Source organism: Diabrotica virgifera, chromosome 3 (genome assembly GCF_917563875.1).
Source record: "Diabrotica virgifera virgifera chromosome 3, PGI_DIABVI_V3a".
Taxonomy (NCBI): domain Eukaryota; kingdom Metazoa; phylum Arthropoda; class Insecta; order Coleoptera; family Chrysomelidae; genus Diabrotica; species Diabrotica virgifera.
Genome location: NC_065445.1, coordinates 228669000 through 228690018, shown reverse-complemented (window position 1 = coordinate 228690018; position 21019 = coordinate 228669000). Strand labels below are relative to the sequence as shown.

Sequence of the window (21019 nt, the reverse complement as noted above, 5' to 3'; positions counted from 1 at the left end):
TATAGGATATGCTATTGATTATGTTCAAAATAAGAGAGCTAAAAGGAACTACAACGTTAAAGGGATTTTATTGTCTCATATAGTCAACAGACCTCTAAATTTGAAAAAAACCGCGGAGTGCTACCATTTAAATGGGTGCGTTTTTGAGAAATGGGTGAATTAGTCCCTAGGCACAGGGTGAATTAGGGTGAGTGCTATGCACTTTTGGTACAAAGACGTCTACAGAAAAATTGTTTCAGGTTAAATTTAATATCGAAATTACATTTTAAAGTCAAAAATGTTTTTATTTACAAAAATATATTCAAAAGAAAAGCAAAAAAACAACACGAAAGAAAGCAATTTTGTTTTTTGCCCCATAACTTTTTTCCACGGGGATATAGGTATAGACATTGCTTGAGCAAAAAATAACTTACATTCTTTCTCTTTAAAATGACGTTTAATATAAGTCTCTAGGATTTATATTTTCCGAAATAGGATTTTTCAAAATTTGCCGCTTACAGCATTTTTGAGCCATTTTCCCCATTATTTCGCAAACATTGTTCTGTAACTTTTTTTATGCGTTTCTAGGTATATGCAATGGTACATTTATTAGAAAGAGGAGTCAATTACCTTTTAAATGGTCTATTGTATAAGGCTATTTTGAAGCAAGTTCTGCTTTTTCAAGCTTTTATACTTTTAATGATTTTTGACATTATTTATGATTATTTTTAAATTTCTCATTATGACTTTTTTTCTTGTACATTTAAGGATATACATTGTATAATAGAAAACAACATATTTTCTTTAAAATGGTGTATTCTTATAACTTTATACATGGTGTATTTAATAACACTTTTCGATATTGTGAAATATAAAGGTACTTTACTCCTGAGCAAATTCATATTTTTTAACATACCTCGTACACTATTAATAAAATTTTATATCTGATGATTGCATTTTAGGTTTCAGACTAGGCAGAGCATTTTATAAAGAATACCTTTTTTTCATAAAATTAATACTAAAAAGTTTTCCATATGGTTCCAACTATTGCATGTGTACATATATTATGTCACACTTTGAAAAAGCATTATCTTGTTTAAAAATAGTTATAATGAGAAATTTAAAAATAATCGTAAAATATATCAAAAATCATTAAAAGTATTAAATTTTGAAAAACCATATCTTGCTCAAATATAGCCATACGGTCTTCTACGACAGAACATTTTAAAGGTAATTGACTTCTCTTTCTACTAAAAATGTACCATTGCGTATACCTAGAGATGCGTAGAAAAAAGTTACACAACAATGCTTGCGAAGTAACAAGGAAAATATTCCAAAATCGCTGTGAGTGGCGAAATTTGAAAAATCATATTTTGGAAATTATAAATCACAGGGTCTTCTACCAAACGCCAGTTTAAAGAGGAAGGATGGAAGTTTTTTTCTGTGAAGCAATGCCTATACCTATATCCCCGTGGAAAAAAGTTATGGGGCAAAAAACAAAATTGCTATCTTTCATGTTTTTTTTTTTGCTTTTCTTTTGGATATATTTTTGCAAAAAACCTGTTTTTGACTTTAAAATGTAATATTTAGATAGTAAATTTAACCTGAAACAATTTTCCTATAGACGTGTTTGCACTAAATGTGCATAGAACTCACTCTAATTCGCCCTGTGCCTAGGGACTAATTCACACCCTTCTCAAAAACGCACCCATTTAAATGGTAGCACTCCGCGACTTTTTCAAATATAGAGGTCCATTGACTATATGAAACACTAAAACCCTGTTAACGTTCTAGTTCCTTTCTAAAATACATAATCAATAGCCTAGTAATATCTTTAATAATATTTAGGTATCATAGCCCATATCCAATATACATTTGCTTTTCAAGAATAATTTTCTTTCAGCTAAAGGTATCAAAACGGTGTGATAAATAATATGCTTAATAAATCTCTTGTTTGAATATCCATTACGTTATGATTATCAGTAGTAATTGCACAAGAGCTCTAAAATTATTGAATTTTTCCCTAGTGTCACTTTGGCAGTTTTAATTTCACGAGCCGAAGGCGAGTGAAATTATGTCAAAGTGTCACGAGGGCAAAATATCTATATTAATTTTAGTGTTCGAGTGCAATTTGTTGCGATTATTTCATGAATAAAACTGTTCAAAATCAAAATTTTATTGTAATTTATTTATGTAAGTACAAATTAGTACAATTAAACACACAGTTGTTATAAATATGTATTTGACGGTTGAAAGTCATCACTTTTATAATTTTTAAAACATTTGTCATTAATGTCACTGAATGTATTTTTTCGTAGCAACGAAGGGCATCTGACGTAATATGCTTGACGACGGGCAATTATCAAAAAAGTTATCAGTAGTAATAACCCAAGGACATTGATAATTGTTCGAAAAAATTTTATAACAGATTTCGAAAGCTTGTTGCTTGGAAAAAGACCGACGCCGTAGGCGGAGGTCTGTTGCCTGTAAGCAGCAAGCTTGAGAAAGTTGTTAAAAATTTTTTGAGCATTTATCAACGTTCGAGGGTTATTCGGATAGAAAATTTTTTACTGTAAACAGTATTCTTTGGTATATTTGATTCGATAATTTCATTAATATTCTCATCAGTATTACAACCAAATCGTGACATTTTGAAATATTGAATATTTGAAATGTCAAAATCGAAATGAAACGAAATGTAGGTATCCATAGCTACATGATTGAGTGAAAACAGCCCATGGGATCTGTTTTCAGTATAATGTTGGTTTTATTGGTTGTATTCAATCAGATGACCACAAATTAATTGATTTCATTGGATTTCTAATTGAGCAAAAAATTTTCAGTTTAATTATTTCTGTAGCTTTCTATTGGAAGAAATCAGTCAGAATCTCCTATGAATGAAATAATCAAATAAACATAGTTTCAAAAGTTATGCATCACCTAAAATTATACTCCTTTTCATAGTTGATATTTCGTGAACAGATTAACGGATTCCGCTCATTTTTTTATCTTAGATTTTTCTTTGGTATTTACACAGTTGGGCAAATGTTTACTCAAACTCCTTTTTTGAACTTATACCGGGTGGAAGAAAGATATGTTTTTCTGATGTTAAGTTTGAGACACTCTGTAGGGAGGACAACGTATAAGTGTGGGTATACAGTATTTCTCATGATCATCTTTCAGTGCGTCACAGTTTTTCGATTTCTTTCTAACGCATTAAGTTGTATGTGACAGAAAAAAAGGCACGTCGGTGATTACATTTCGTCGGTGACATTTTTATAACATTTATTCTAGTTATTCTAGTTGTCGATAGATGGCGCCATAATAAAAAAATATTTTTTTTTAATTAGATAATAATATTACAAATATAATCTGTATAATTTATAAGACTATACAAATCAAAGAAAATACCATTTTATAAATGCAAGAAACACATTTGATTTGTTTTTATTCCAAATTGAAAATAAAATGTGACAACTGTCAGATTTAACTAAAATGTCATGTTAGAATAAATGTCATAAATGTGTATTATCACGGACTTACCCTTTTTCCTATCATTTGTTACGCACTGAAAAATGATCATGAAAAGGACAATAGGGCTTTTCATTCACAGTCATTTGTTTCGAGCTTCTGTCATGTGTCACATAATATTAATATATCTACGTCTTACGTTATTGGTATATAACAATTATACAAACCAAAGACGTATGGCGTAGATATGTTAATATTATGTGACATATGACAGAAGCTCGAAACAAATGACAATCGATGAAAAGCCCTATATAGTATTTTTACTACAAAAGCGATATTACGTAGGTCAAAATTTTTGACGTAAGAGAACTGTCAAAACATAGGAATGTGACTTTTCATTATTGCCATGTTTATTATAAACATGGCAATAATGAAAAGTCACATTCTAATGTTTTGACAGTTCTCTTACGTCAAAAATTTTGACCTACGTAATATCGCTTTTGTAGTAAAAATACTATACATCGAAATCGTATTATGTTTTGTGAAAATTTTATTTTTTGAATGTCCTTGATATCTTTAGAACACAAAAAATAGACAGGTTTATTCTTTAACCTGAAACAAACTAAACTAACAATAAAAAAAGAATGTGTGTGTACTTTGTACGCACGTAAGAAGATATTCTTCTATTATATAATAGGTAATTTAAACGAAGTAAATATACTTAAAAGGTTATTTGTACTTATTTTATTTAAAAATCAAACTAACTTTCTTATCTACCACTTTCAAAAAAGAAGAATATCTTCAAAAATTATATAATAATATACTTACAATCATAAATCTATAAAAAAAATAATAACTTGCTTGGGGCTCGAACCCACTTCACGTCTACCGCGCCGTACGAAAGTTGACGGCATTTCAAACTGCACCAAACTCTCGTATACGTCATGTGGGAATATACACAAACTAAACGTTTACACCATAAATTTATATGAATTTAATAAAATTATTAGTTTGATTTTTGTCGAAATAAAATACAACAAAATATAGAGTAAGAAAACGATATATGAGATGAAGATTTGTAGAAAGTTTGTTCGTAATTAGATTATGTAAATTAAAGCATTGCCTACTAATAGGTAACTACATTATTTTGTTTACATTTTCCAAATATAGATAGGTATTGAAACTATTAGGTATTTCCAACTGAAACATTTAGAATTACGTACCTGCGGCTTTTCAAAACTATTTAAAAAGTCACTATAATTATTAATTTGATTTTATTTCTGTCCACACATCAATAAAAACTAATATTATACAATATTTTTGTTTACCGATAACCTCCATATTGAACAATTATTGACAGATCATTTCAAAATTTCAACACCCAATCAGAGCCCGTATAACTACTAATACCATACTGTCGGTGTGCGCATGCGCGGGGATCAATCAAATTTTACCCTCAATCGATTCGCCGCTAAAGAAGAATATCTTCAAAAATAACAGTTAACAAACCTTTAAGAACAGGAGGGCACATAACCTTAACAATTCTGGTCGGCAAAGAGTTATTATTTGTCGACCAAGTGAGCGGTATGCAGAGCTCAACATAAGAGAGGCGAGATAGTTTAATGGAGGCTCTGTGATGTTTTGGGGTGGAATTTCCTTGAGACTAAGTACGGATTTGGTGTCTACGTGGATGCTCTTTAAATAGCGAGAGGTACATTGCACAGTTTTTTTTCTTTCAACACTCTATTTCTTTCGCACTAGATATAGGAAATAATTTCATCTTAGTTTTATGATAAGACACGGCCTTCTCCAGTGGCGCACCTAGAATTTTCCTCTGGGTGGGGTTGGCTTAGGTACCAATATTTTTTTGTATTGTTTGTGAAAGACAAGTTACACTATCCTATAGGCATGAAAATAGCTTCAGAACAACATTAGAAAATAAAGCATTACACTTCTATAGTATGGTATAGTTAGATCCAAACCCAGACATCCAAAGTGAAAGTTATCCTCCAACACCAAATTGTTCTATATGGTCCACATAATGTTCAGAAAAAAGTCACACCATTTTGAGCGTCGGGTTTGGGGGGGGGGAGAGGGGGAGAAATCTGCAAATTCGTAGTTTTTTACGTTTTTCGTCAATATTTCTAAAACTAAGCGGCTTAGCATGAACAACCTTCTACACAAAATTGTTCTACATTAAATTTGAAATAAAAAAGGTCCTATGCATAACTCTTCTAAAATGAGCGGTTTCAAAGTTACGGAGGTAGTATAGTATAATTGGTCCAAAAAAAGGCCTAACCCAGACATCCAAAGTAAAAGTTTTCCTTCAACACCAAATTGTTCTATATGGTCCACAGATTGTTCAGTAAAAGGTTACACCATTTTGATCGGTAAATTAGTAGTTTTTTACGTTTTTCGTTAATATTTCTAAAACTATGCTTTAGCGTAAGGAATGTTCTATAGAAAAATGTTCTACATAAAATTTAAAACAAAAAAGGTTGTATACATAATTGTTATAAAATCAACGGTTCCAGAGTTACGGAGTGTGAAAAGTGGAGGTTTTCGATACTTTTTATATTCACCGATTTCTCCCCTCTCTCCCCCCCAAACCCGACGCTCAAAATGGTGTGACTTTTTTCTGAACATTATGTGGACCATATAGAACAATTTGGTGTTGAAGGATAACTTTCACTTTGGATGTCTGGGTTTTTGGTATATTTATATCATAAATATTGCCCAAAAAATATAAAAAGTATCGAAAACCTCGACTTTTCACCCTCCGTAACTCTGGAATCGTTGATTTTATAACAAATATGTATAGAACATTTTTTGTTTTAAATTTCATGTAGAACATTTTTGTATATAACATTGTTTACGATAAAACATAGTTTTAGAAATATTGACGAAAAACTTAAAAAAAACTACTAATTTACCGGCTTCTCTCCCATCTCCCCCCAAACCTGACGCTCAAAATGGTGTAACTTTTTACTGAACAATATGTGGACCATATAGAACATTTTGGTGTTGGAGGAAAACTTTTACTTTGGATGTTTGGGTTAGGCCTTTTTTTGGACCAGTTGTACTATACTACCTCCGTAACTTTGAAAACTTTCATTTTAGAAAGATTATGCATAGAGCCTTTTTTATTTCAAATTTATTGTAGAACAATTTTGTATAGAGGGTTGTTCAGTTTTAGAAATATTGGCGAAAAACTTAAAAAACTACGAATTTACCGATTTCTCCCCCCTCTCCCCCCCAAACCCGACGCTCAAAATGGTGTGACTTTTTTCTGGACATTGTGTGGACCATATAGAACAATTTGGTGTTGAAGGATAACTTTCACTTTGGATGTCTGGGTTATGCCATCTTTTGGATCAACTATACTATACTACTAACTTTTTTAAAGTAAGACGGATCGTTATGAAACCTTTTGCATTCAATTCGGGAGAGTTTTAGAAAAATTCTTGAACACTTGGCATGAGGGACAAATGAAAATTGCATTGTTGTAAGCGGAAAATGCATTTTCCAAAGTGCTTCTCAAAGTGTTCAAAAAATAAAAATTCACAACTGGAAAAATACCTAATCATGGAAATAAGTGTAATCTTCATACACGGGAGTTTTTGAGGTCGCTGAACAGGAATATGGGGTCGGCGAAGCAATAAGAAGTACCTGGTGCCCGGTATCCCGGTAGGCACGTCGTCTCCTGGAGTTTTATGGAAATTCATTTTATTAAAATCGTTGAAACTTGTTTTTCCGGGGTTATTGAGGTCGTTGAATACGAATATTGCTTCAGCGAAGCTGTTTTAGGTACCTGGTGCCCGGTATCTATGTCACCTCCTGGAGTTTCATGAAAATTCGTTATAAAAATAGTTGAAATTTATTATCTCGAGATTTTCGAGGCCGCTTAACACGAATATTGCATGGAAGATGCTGAACGAGGTACCTGGTGCCCGGTATCTACGTCGTTTCTTGGAGTTTTATGGAAATTCGTTATGAAATTCAACAGTGAGGAGTTAATAACAGTAAGTTATTTTAATTCAGAGCGCAAATTATGAGAAAAGAAATAATTTGAAATTTTTTTCAGCGTCAATAATAATTTTTTTAGATATAAAGATGTCAGAACCTCGAGTATATTATGATTAAAATTGTCAGTTGCCTTAAAACCCCCAGAATAACAAGTTTCAACAAATTTTATTACGAATTTTCATAACATTCCCGGAGACGACGTAGATACAGCGCACCAGGTACCTCGTACAGCATCTTCGTTGCACGATTCGTGCTCCGCGATATCAAAACCCCAAGATAATAAATTTCAACATTTTTATAACAAATTTAAATAAAGCTACAGGAGATGACGTAGTTACCGGGCACCAGGTACCTCGTACAGCATCGCCGAAGTGTTCAGCGACCTCGACCAAAAACCTAGGGATAACAAGTTTCAACGATTTTCATAATAAATTTCCATAAAACTCCAGGAGTCGACATGCATACTGGGATACCAGGCACCAGGTACCTCTTACAGCTTCGCCGACCCTATATTCCTATTCAGCGACCTCAAAAGCCCCCGAATATGAAAATTGAACTCATTCCCATGATTACTTTCCGAGTTGTGAATTTTTATTTTGTGAACACTTTGAGATGCACTTTGGAAAATGCATTTTCCGCATACAAGAATGCAATTTGCCTTTGTCCCTCATGCCAAGTGTTCAAGAATTTTTCTCAAGCTCTGTCGAATCGAATGCAAAAGGTTTCATAACGATCGGTTTTACTTTAGAAAAGTTAGATGTTTTAAAGAAAAGTTAGGCGATTTTAGTACTTTATTTCCTCGCCTACTACTATTTTTTAATTCCTCTGGGTGGGGGGGGGGGCGTTTTAACCCCCAAAACCCTCTCTTGGGTGCACCATTGGCCTTCTCATGTATCACATGTCTTCAGTTAAAACACATATTAAAGAGTAAAACCGTCTAGTTTCTTTGTTATTAAAGATAACAGAAAAAAGATTAAAAAAAAATAAAATGTTTACAAAATATGAGACTACAACATAATTTCGATAGATACCGAGCTTTATAACTTTTCTTCCCTACATGGTGTATCAAACTTTTGTTTCAGTTAAAACACATGTTTGAGACAAGAATGAAACTGTCTATTTTTTTGTTTCTAAAGATATCAGGGACGTTCAAAAAGCACAATGTTCAGAAAACATAAGACTACAATACGATTTTGATGCATACTCACACTTGTACCCTGTCCTCCCTACAGTGTCTCAAATACTTTCAATACTTAATATCTCGTCCCTACACCATAGAAGGTTTGAAGCAGATGTATGGTTCCTTTTTAACATTATAAATGGATATGTTCAAGATCCAAAGTCCAGAGTTTTTTTTGTTTTATGGCATAGACTTGGGTGTCAATTAGCCAGTCACAACTTTTTTGTTTTCTATTCATACATAAAGAAGGCAATGGGGTCCTTAGAGTTCCATAGCAAACTCTTCCACAGCTCTCTACTCAGTTCAAAAGCTGCAGCTAGCCGCTATGAACTATCCAAGTTGCTCGTTGCTCACCACATTTTTCCATTATACATCTTGTTCTTCTTTTTTCGTATGTACATAATATATAAAATTATCAGGATTAATAAATTTAGAGCTCAATTTTAGTTTCACTGATAAATTTCATTAAACAGTCATATATATTTTTGCTGTTCAGAGACAATAGATAGGATAGAGTTAGACAATAGAGTCCAGAGTTACTAAGTTTAATAAGTTTTAATCTTACACTAGAATAATTCGTAACACTGAAATTTTCAACATTTCATTTGATACTACAAATTATCGTCAAAATAAACCCATTACAAGAATTTTACGAACTGCCAATGAGCACAGCAATAGTTTATTAGAGTTATTTGGAATAACTACAATAACATTTAAGAGGATCGGTACGTATTTTCGGCTGCAATGCTATTCAAATGGGGATTCATTTTTTTCGAATCCTGAGAAAACTAATAAGTATTTTTGAAAAATTTAAACGCAGAATGAAAGATTACGTTATTAGCGAGGGCCGAAAGTCCCTGAGAACTTCTATAATGTTTATTTTAATAAGTTACAGGGGTGAAAAACTCAGAGAAAATTTAGAGTGATTTTTAATTTCAAATATATCATTCAAAATAAACTTTTTATTTATTCTAAGGGACTTTCGGCCCTCGGTAATAATTTAGTCTTTCATTCTGTGTTTAAAATTTTCAAAAATATTTATTGGTTTTTTCAGGATTCGAAAAAAAAATGAACACAATGCCGTGGTAATATTTTCCAAATCTATCTTTGTCTTACAACGCACTCAGCCGAATATAATATTGTCAGCATATATTGTCAGTCAGACACTGACAATCAGTGACAATTTTAAATATTTGACATTGCATCGGGAATATGTTGAGTTATTGATTAAATATTATTGATATCTAGTGTATTTGATAAATAATTGAGTTAAGACGTGAACTTAATAAAAAGTTATTTACTGTGTATTATTTGCGGAAGATCCAAGCAGAGAATACATCAGGATAATATATTCTGTAAGCCAAGTATTTTGTTGCTAAAGATGTTCAAAGTTGTAAGCGTTCCATAACAATATATTTTTCCGCAAATCGCCAGGAAATTTTGACATTCCTGTCAAAATTTCTTGACGAAAAAGTCAGGACTTCCTTACTGTAAGGAAATGTCATTTCCTTACTGTAAGGAATAGCTATTTGTATAACAAGGGAGGAAAGTGTAACTTTTCCTCCCGAGAATGAAGTTTACTGCCCGACGCGTAGCGGAGGGCAGTAATCATTCAAGGGAGGAAAAGGCACTTTACTCCCATGTTATACATATGGTTTTTCCACCTTCCTCAAATAACAAGTCATTTTGTCATTTTTACTTAATTTATTTATGTAACTAACCAACAAAATTTATTAGAACTAAAACAACAAGTAGGTACAATATAACTGTCAGCTGTCAAATATAAGTCAAATTATTAATGTAAACATTGTTAAATAAAAATAACAATTTACTGTTTTTTACCATTCTGCAAAATACAGGATGTTTTATAAATAAACGTTAAAATGTATAGATACTCCGTAATAGAAAATAGATATTATACAGGGCGTCAATAAGTTATATTTCATGAATGAAATATTATGACGTCACTTTTACTTTTCCTCCCTAGGGAGGAAAAATATTTTCCTCCCTAGGGAGGAAAAGTACAACTTTGCTCCCTACAATCAGGTCCGGAAAAGTATACTTTCGGTAGAGGTAGGTGGAAAATGATATTTCCGTACAGTTGTTAGTGTTCTATTTATAAGCGTCAAGTTTGACAATTCAACCTCAATACGTTTCCATAGTAACCCAAGTAATTTTATTAGGAATTTCAAAGCACCATTTATTTGGGAAAAAAATTATCGCGTTTTTTTTTTAAATCAATCAATATCTGTCGAATTTTAAACGATTTGCGGAAAAATAGTATGTTTACCTCGTAGGAAAAGCCACATTCCTGGACTCTGTGTTGCTAAGTCTCGGCTTGCGCCTCGACTTAGCAATCTTCACAGTCGTCCAGGAATGTTAAGCTTTTCCTACCCGGTAAACAATGTACTAATTAAAAAATCACTTTTCCTCTTTTCTTGATTGAGTATTAGTCTTTGTTGTACAAATAAATTATTACAATCACTGAATACATAGTTAGTGAAAAAATTATCACATTTATTAACTGAATTAATAATTTGCAATTATAAAAATAACAGTTACCCAAGAACATTCAAAACCCATCTCTTTAAATTAATGATGACATTTTCAAGTAGAATGACATTCTAGTAATGTTTACATATCCATACAAGTGTGAATTTTACTACACGTAATTTGCCGTGTAAAGGCAGAAAAAGTAGGGATACACGTAAAATATTTGCGAATTATGTACCCATAGCCTTAAGATATCAGATGAGATTTTGAGCTACTGATTTAAATGAATTTTGTTTAATTTTAATTTTGGTTTGTTTTTTTAACGTAACCTATGCTTTGTAAAAATTGACGTTATACTTTTGTAGAAATGGTAAATCCGTAAAATAAAAAAAATTAAATAGAATGGTTGTACAAGACAAACAATAGTTATGTTCCTAACTAATGCGGAAAGTGATACTTTCCCACACGAGACTGCCGTTGACCCGAACGACGCGATAGCGGAGTTCGGGCAAGCAGTCGAAGGCGGGGAAGACACTTTCCGCATGAGTTAGGAACAATATTTTTTCTAGGGCCGTACGTTTGGAAAAAAGCCACAAAAAATAGAGTCATGTCAATTTTTATTTAGAAGTGAAAATACATAAATTAATTTTTTGACAAGGTTGTCAAAACCAAACTTTCAATATAATGGGTTACCACGACGACGATATTGGTTTCACGACGACGATTCAAAATCATTGTAATTGTCTACTGATTTGACTTTTAAATATTATGTCAAAATAAGTTTTTTCATCGAATTATTGCATTAATTTCATTAAAACATGAACACAATAAGATACATTTAAAATAAATTAGTAAATAATATCTAAATATTAGTTTATTGCATGTATTATACCTAGTACAGTGAAACTTGGATAATTCGAATCTCGGGGGACCGTTAAAAAAATTCGAATTATCCAAAAATTCGAATTAAAAAATAAATCTACAAAAACAAGGATTACCTACAAAAAATATCTGCAAATAATGATAAATATCAGTAGTTGATCAGCAAAAAACAGTAGTTGATCATTTTTATCGCTGGATATGTTATTGTTCCTATTCTTGCCAGAGTTTTGTTAACCCAGAAAAAATGGGCCAACAAAATTCGGCCAAAAATATCAAGTAAAACATTTGCAGGCTATAAAAAAGACCGACTTTATTTTTTTCTAAAGAGATCCGAAATTTTTAGTTGCTTTTTAGAATTTAGCTTCTCAGTAATGACAAAAGATTCTAAGATATTCAGAAAAGATAGTATAAGAGTTCGAATTATCCAAAATATAATTCGAATTATTCACGACTTTTTACCACTACTTATATAGGAAATGCTAGGGACCAGAATAAAGATTCGAATTAAAGAAGATTTTGAATTATGGAAGTTCGAATTAAACAGGTTTCACTGTATATTATAATGCCATATTAGAAAGTATTCTACTTTCCCGCACGGCGTGCGGGAAATTTCGGAAACGAAATGCGTGCGGGAAAGTGGCTGTTTTAGCACGGCCGTAGAAAAAGCTATTTTCGGCAAACCTTTCGGGTCGACTGATTTCTTAAAATAGTTTTTAGCCACGTCATTTCTTTTGCTTATATATCAGCTTCAATGCTGATATTATCCACGTCTTAAGTATATTTTGTGTTTAGTTTTTGTTATTATTTTTCAATTAAATTTCATATATCTATTGGACGTGTTTCATTAAAATTTGGATCCGCCAAGACTAAGTCCCTATGGTTCCTTTCTTTTATCTGTATCTCCTTCTCCGGTAGATTCTTTGTTATTTTTTAGCACAAGTGCTTCGTCTTCGTCTCAAATTCATTTTTGAAATGTGCGAAGGTTAATGTCGCACTCCATTTCGACGTCGTTTGGTCTTCATTGCCAATTCCAATTCAAATATCTATTGGACGTGTTTCATTAAAATTTGGATCCGGCAAGACTAAGTCCCTATGGTTCCTTTCTTTTATCTGTATCTCCTTCTCCGGTAGATTCTTTGTTATTTTTCGTAGCACAAGTGCTTCGTCTTGGTCTCAAATTCATTTTTGAAATGTGCTAAGGTTAATGTCGCACTCCATTTCGACGTCGTTTGGTCTTCATTGCCAATTCCAATTCAAATATCTATTGGACGTGTTTCATTAAAATTTGGATCCGGCAAGACTAAGTCCCTATGGTTCCTTTCTTTTATCTGTATCTCCTTCTCCGGTAGATTCTTTGTTATTTTTCGTAGCACAAGTGCTTCAGTCTTCATCTCAAATTAATTTTTTAAATGTACCTCAAGTTTAATGTCTCGCTCCATTTAGACGTCCTTTGGTCTTCATTGCCAATTCCAGATATCTGAGCGTGGACAGCCTTTCTTTTATTCCGAGACTTGTAGCGACATGCTCCGTAATGAATGGTGCCTGCGAGCCTTGGTCAAACAATGCTCTCATCAATTGTGAGCTTCCTTTTAAGTGTCTTAGGCCGATGCCACATTATGCGTTTTGACCGGATGCGTTTCCGCCGCATCCGGTGGAAACGCATAGTGTGACACATCGGTCCGGTTGAGTTGGAAACGGATGCGTTTTGAGTCATCGGTACGCGCTTACAAACTGCACCAGACTAAACGCATAGTGTGACAGGTCGGTCCGGTTGCGTTGGAAACGGATGCGTTTTCACCGCATCCGGTCAAAACGCATAATGTGGCATCGGCCTTACTCGTACTAATGCCGTTGCAAGTACCACTTCTTCATTCTGATGACTTAAACAGCTCACAGTATTCCCTCGTCTCCTTGACGATCCATCGAAACTGTTGTCACCTCTGCTTCCACTAGAATTGGGTCTATTTTGTGGCCTTCTGTGTGCTTCTGTTTTCAGAATTCCTTCGTGGGTACTTTAGTGGATTTCTAGTTATTGAATCAGTAATACTATTACCCAATAAATGTCTGATTGTCTCTTAACTCATACGAATTATTTAACATCGTATTATAATGAAGCTGATAATTTTAGTACCTGTTGAAAAATCTTTAATATGAATATATTGCTGTTAATTGTGACGTTGAAGTTTTGTAATGCGTTTAATACTGATAATGAATCAGTATGCATGACAAATTTGTTCCACTATTTTCATAACACCAGTCTGAATATCAATGAATGTGAATATTAATGAATACTAATATATGTAATTACGTAGCTCAAGGTTTCAAATCAAAGTCAAAAAACAAAAAATCTTAAAAAAAGCTTGTTCCTCCTAGTACCTTTTTAGTTTCTAGGTTTAAGCTTGCTTGCTCTCATCCTTCATTCTTTCCCATTATTTTTTTTTCAACTGTCCATTCTTGTCTCTAAAAAAAAACAGGTTTTTTGTAAAAGGTATATTTTAAAATACCCTAAATAAGAGTTACAATAATACAAAACGTTTTCGGATTAAGAAATCCATCATCAGTGTTCTAAAAGCCAAAAATTGCATGCCTGAGCCACCAAAATGTGTTGGGTAAAAACCCTTTAAATGTAAACGATTATGTTATGTTCCATATTTATATAAAATTCAAGTGATGTTAATGATATGCCTGGATGTTACCCAGGGCAACACAGGACTCTTCCCACGTGGTTGGAATTTTTTGGAGAAAACCTCACATATTGGATTTAAATGGCCAACTCATATCTTTAACATCACTTGAATTTTATATAAATATGTAAAACAACATAATCGTTTACATTTAAAGGGTTTTTACCCAATACATTTTGGTGGCTCAGGCATGCAATTTTTGGCTTTTAGAACACTGCTGATGGATTTCTTAATACGAAAACGTTTTGTATTATTGTGATCCTTATTTAGGGTATTTTAAAATATACCTTTTACAAAAACCTGGTATTTTTGTGATTTATGGTATACAGACAGCTACAGGAAGTTTATTTTCCTCGTGGATTCTTGTCTCTGTCTAATAATGAAGAAATATCTACTAAAGAGGAAATGGTATTTTTTTAAATTGAGTATTGATACATGAGTATCGAGTATTGGTGAAATTGAGATCGGTAATTATAGGAATTATACAGAGAAAAATATAATCTTTATTGTCTTTCGAATGTGAAAAATTGAATAATATGTAGATATTAGATATGTATAATTGCAGATGATGTGTCCCTGACTTTCTATTAATTCACTAATATTCGTTTATTCTTGTTGCTAACTTCTTATATACATAGCCATATATCTTTGAAAAACAAATAGACCTGGATCCCGCGTATCAAAAAAGTTGATTAATAGCAAGCTGAAAATTTGTTATGTCGGTTCGCTAAACTCAGACACAACTGGCTAGTGATTTTAGTAAGAAATTTTGCCAATTTGGTAAACTTGGCATGAAAAAAATTACTAAATAGTTAATAATTACTACATAATTAGTAATTTTGCCAATTTTGGCAAAATTGGCCAAAAACAAAAAATTACTTACTAAAATCACTAGCCAGTTATATCTAAATTTAGCGAACCCACTTATAATAGCTTAACGGTGTCTAGTCGGACAAACTTTGATGTACGGGAACATTGGAACAGGGGAAGTTTTAATTGTGGAACGTCAGATTACGAAAACGTCCCATGTATTTTGTCGGACAGAACATCCTATTAATTTGTTACCCTTTCATTAAACTCTCATGCAAAAATCATACTGCTATTACTAACCAACATGATTCTTGTCATTTGACATGTTCTTCGTGTTCCACTCATTAAAATGCCCAGTTGGTGATAAACACCAGTCTGATTTTTGCATGAGAGTTTAATGAAATGGTAACAAATCAATTGGCAGTTTTGTCCGACAAAATACATGGAACGTTTTCGTAGTCTGACGTTCCAAATTTTTAACCTGTCCCACAATTAAAACTTCCCCTGTTCCAATGTTTCCATACATCAAAGTTTGTCCAACTAGACACCGTTAAGCTATTAATAAATTTTCAGCTTGCTATTAATCAACTTTTTTGGTACGCGGGATCCAGGACTAACAGCAAAATTAAATGTACGTCTTCACGGAATTGTCATGAAGTTATTTGGCTGCCCCCAAATAGGTACTTTTTAAAACCTTTGCTTTGTTTTTTTAAGAATCATAACGTAAACGACTGAAAATATCATTTCATTTTGAAAATTTTGAGAGTTTCCAAATTAAAATACATAAACAATTGACCGAGATAATTGCAAAAAACCATTATTTTTGCAGTAATTTATAAATGTTAATAACTTTGTTTTTTTGCATAACGACATATTTAATACTTATACGTTCGAATATACATTGCAATGAATAATGAGTATTTCTTCCCTCTACTTTGTGTTGGTATTTTACAATTATCATTTTAACGGGTTATAACTTTTTACTCATTCTCTGTATATTCCACCTATAAGTTGGACCATATAATTTAGATCTTGATTTAGAATCCGTTAAATTTTCAGCTCTTAAGTTAATAAATAATGGAAATATGATTAAAAAAAATGCAATCTTGTTTCCTATAGGTCAGGGGTGGCCAAGCTCTTTGATAGTCCAAGCAATTTTTCAAAATTTGAAATTTTTCGCGAGCCGCAATTAAACAATTATCTAAAAAGTGTCAAAAAGATAAATTTTTCTCTCACTGTTTGGATTTGACGAATTTTAAAGTGAAATAAAATGGTTCACATCGTTGTTTCAAATATGCAAATAATTCTACAAGCATCCTTTACCAATGCAGGATACTTCGATTCACTTTATATATTGCAAGGTATTAACGGTATTTATGTTTGTGATAAGTTAGGGCCTTTAAGGCTTAACAGTACTTTATATGTTATAGTTAATAGTTTGAATAGTCAATACTTTTTCTTAAATTTTGTTGCAATTCCCCTATTTTCTTTTATTTTGTTTTTCACTTATGTTTAAATAAATGTTGATAGCTATGGGTTGTTTTAATGCTCAGAAATAACCAGATCACCTTCTGCTGAAATCACTAATAAATCCCTGAGATAAGAGATGAGAGATTCAACTACTGTATTTTGTATTTTATTATAACTACTTTATTATAACTAACTTTATATAACATCTTTAATTATTCAGTATCATCTCTTGATCTTTATTTTATTGTAACAAACTGGCTCCCAACGTGGAGCGCCAACTTTTAGAAGAGAAGGCATGGAACGAACGAAAGTTAAAGGACAAAAAATAGCTAGAGGACCTGACTGGTTACTCAATCTCCGAAGTAAAACAAACACGTATACTCATAGGAGAAAAATAGTTGGACAGTAATAGTCAAACAAATTGCATGGCGCCACTAGGCATATCCTTACGAAGGAGAAAAGATAGATGAGGAGTAGAGATTCTATACCACTTTTAGTTTGGAAATCATTTCTTATGACGTGTTCTCACCGTTTTTGTTTTAGTTTAAAATAAGGTACCTACTTGATCAGTGGCGTAACAAACTCCGTCGGGCCCCCCTGCAGAATTATAAATGGGGGCCCCTTTAAAAAATTACTAAATGCGACATGTGTTACAAATACCTATATGTCGTTACAGCCCAGTAAATAAACGTAAAATATAGCAATACCGTGTAATTTTTCAGTGTCACCCCCGAAGTGGTCATCAACTCAAGACTTTTCGAGTTATTTATGAGTAAAACTGTTTATTGTTCAACAAACAAAACACGTTTTTAGGCGATTTTTCGCAAATAGTTCAAAGAGTAAGTATTTGATCGAAAAGAATATTGTTAGCAAAAATGTAGCTTATAAAAAAATAAAACAAAAATTAAGTTTATCGACCCAGTAAAAGAAAAGTTGTAGCTAATGAAAAGTTTTTCTTATACGTCAAATTCCAAATCGAATATTTTAACGTGAAATAACCAAAAAATTAAATACTTTTCGTGGAAAACTCATTAGAACTTTTTTAAAGTCTTTAAAAAAACTTTATTTTTATTTTTTACAAAAGTTTCTAGCATCAAACCTAAGCCAGTTACCCTCAAAATACTGTTAATCCCATTTTTTGGTAAAAGAATTGTGAAAATCTCCCCCTATTTAGCACCCCAAATGAAACTAATCATTATCGCTTTACAAATTACTTAACTTTTTTATACACTAACCATCAAAATTATCGCACCACCTTAAAAATGGGACATTTTTGATGTCTGGTATTTCCTAAACCTGTTATCCGATTTGAGTGATTTTTTAGTATATTATAGCTTTATTCTTCAAGAATATCGATGTAATAATATTGTTGCTAAACAGTTAAGTGTCATTGTATACCGGGTGTAACAATGATAGTGTGTTTTTTCCTCAAAATTTGGAACACCCTGTGAAATATTCTAGCGTATATAAAATATTGAAATTAAAACTCAACTGTAGTCTTAGGCTTTCTTAATATTTTTCATTTTGATTCATTCGCTTATGTTGGATAATAAAAAAATTACGTACTTTAACAACTAGCCATGTTCTTCATCAATACAGGGTGTTTCTAAATAAGTGCGACCAACTTAAAGGGACAATTCTGCATGAAAAAATAATGACCGTTTGCTTTATAAACATATGTCCGCAAATTTTTCATTTCCGAGATACGGGATGTTGAAATTTTTCTTACAAACTGACGATTTATGTATTTCTCTGAAACTGGTTGAGATATGCAAATGAAATTTGGTAGGTCGAAAGAGGTAGTTATTGCGCATTTTTTGACATACAATTAAGAATTTTATATTCACCATTAGCGTGCATATGGGTATAACCATTTTAGATACATCCTTTATGCACGCCAATGGTGAATATAAAATTCTTAATTGTATGTCAAAAAATGCGCAATAACCACCTCTTAAAACCTACCAAATTTTATTTGCATATCCCAACCGGTTTAAGAGCAATAAATAAATCGTCAGTTTGTAAGAAAAAATTCAACATCCCTATCTCGGAAATGAAGCATTTGCGGGCATTTGTTTAAAAAGCAAACGGCCATTAATTTTTCACCCCTTAAAATTTGTCGCACTTATTTAAAAACACCCTGTATTGATGAAGAACATGGCTAGTTGTTAAAGTACCTAACTTTTTTATTATCCAACAAAAGCGAATGAATCAAAAAGCAAAATGTTAAGAAAGCCTAAGACTACAGTTGAATTTTAATTTTAATATTTTATATACGCTAGAATATTCCACAGGGTGTTCCAAACTTTGAGGAAAAAACACACTATCATTGTTACACCCGGTATATAATGACACTTAGCTGTTTAGCAACAATTTTATTACTTCGATATTCTTAAAGAATAAAGCTATAACATACTAAAAAAATCACTCAAATCGGACAACAGGTTTAGGAAATACGAGACATCAAAAATGTCCCATTTTTAAGGTGGTGCGTTAATTTTGATGCTTAGTGTATGACCTGTAAGTTTCACAGGTTCAAGGTGCTTATTTTTGAAAGGGTTCTAGTTGAAAGGGCTTGAACGAGTCACTAATCACGAGTATATGCAAATTTTAGACAGCCATATCTTAACTAATTTTTGTCTTAAAGAATAAAGTTAACATATTTATAAAAGCAAAACCTACATTTCTTTACTCTTTGCGATTTCTCGTATCACTAATACTTTTTAAGTCAGGTAAGGTAAAGGTAAATGGAATTTTTATTTTACTTTTTAAGTCATTTTGAAAAAAGGCATTTTTCCAAAATAAAAAACTTTTTTTACTATAAAATCAATTCTTTTCAAAAATAAGACCTTTGAAACGGTCAAACTTACAGATCATATAAACAAGAAATATTTAAAGTAAATGGTAGTAAAGCGCTAACGATAAATTTTACTTGGGGTGAGAAATAGGTGGAGGTTTTCACGATTTTTTTTTTTTTAGCAAAAAAGGGGCCAGCTTTATTTTGAGCGTAACTCGTATAGTTTTGGTGCTAGAAACTTTATAAAAAATAATATTAAAGCTTTTTTTGTAACATTTAAAAAAGTTTTAATGAGGTGTTCCCGAAAAGTGCTTCATTTTTTATTTCAATACTGCACTGCTTAAAAAACGTATGTATGCGAATAATATAACAACACATTTTTACATACATACAGGGTGTTTCATTAATAATTGTCCATATAGTAACTGGAGAAACCTTAGCACAAAATACGAAGATTTAACCTAAAACACTTAAATAAAATGTGGTTCCTTACTGAGTTACAGGGTGTTTTATCTAAAAATTTAAAAACTATTTTTGCTCAGCATTTTAAAACTATTCGACGTATCCTTTTCATACTTGGCAGAAAGTGCGACTACTAGACACCCTACTAAATAATGATAAACAAACGTTTCTAGCTACTACCAGAGGCGTGCGACAGGGGATGGTGAATGGTTGACCCTTCTCAAATTCTACGCCACTGGAAGAATTACTATTTTAGTGCCATTTTTAGATTCTCCAATACTTTCTACGTAAATAACATACTCTTCATTGGTAACGATAAATAAAGTCATTAGTTTTCGAGATATTTGAAGTTAAATATGAAACGGCACAGTTATTTTGATTAATTTATGATATGATTCATAATGATTAAAATTTAAAAATTATTTGTACCCAGTACTTTAAAACTATTTGGCGTATCCTTATCATACTTGGCAGAAAGTGTAGGTACTGTACATCCTACTAAATTAAGATAAATAAACGTTTCTAGCTACTACCAGAGGCGTACGACAGGGGATAGTGGCTGGTTGACCCTTCTCAAATTCTACGCCACTGACAAAATTGCTATTTTAGTGTAATTTTTTGATTCTGCAATACTTTTTATGTAAATAATATACCCTTCATTCGTAACGATAAAATGATTATTTTTCGAGATATTTGAAATTAAAAATGAAGCGACACAATACATTAATCAAAATAACCGTGTCGTTTCATATTTAACCTCAAAGA

The 21019-nt window shown here is 32.2% G+C and overlaps 1 protein-coding gene across 2 annotated transcripts in view; it reads left to right on the top strand.

Annotated features, from left to right (window-relative positions):
- LOC126881571 (uncharacterized) overlaps positions 1-21019 on the top strand; it is a 42655-nt gene that overhangs the window by 424 nt on the left and 21212 nt on the right. The window lies entirely within an intron of this gene.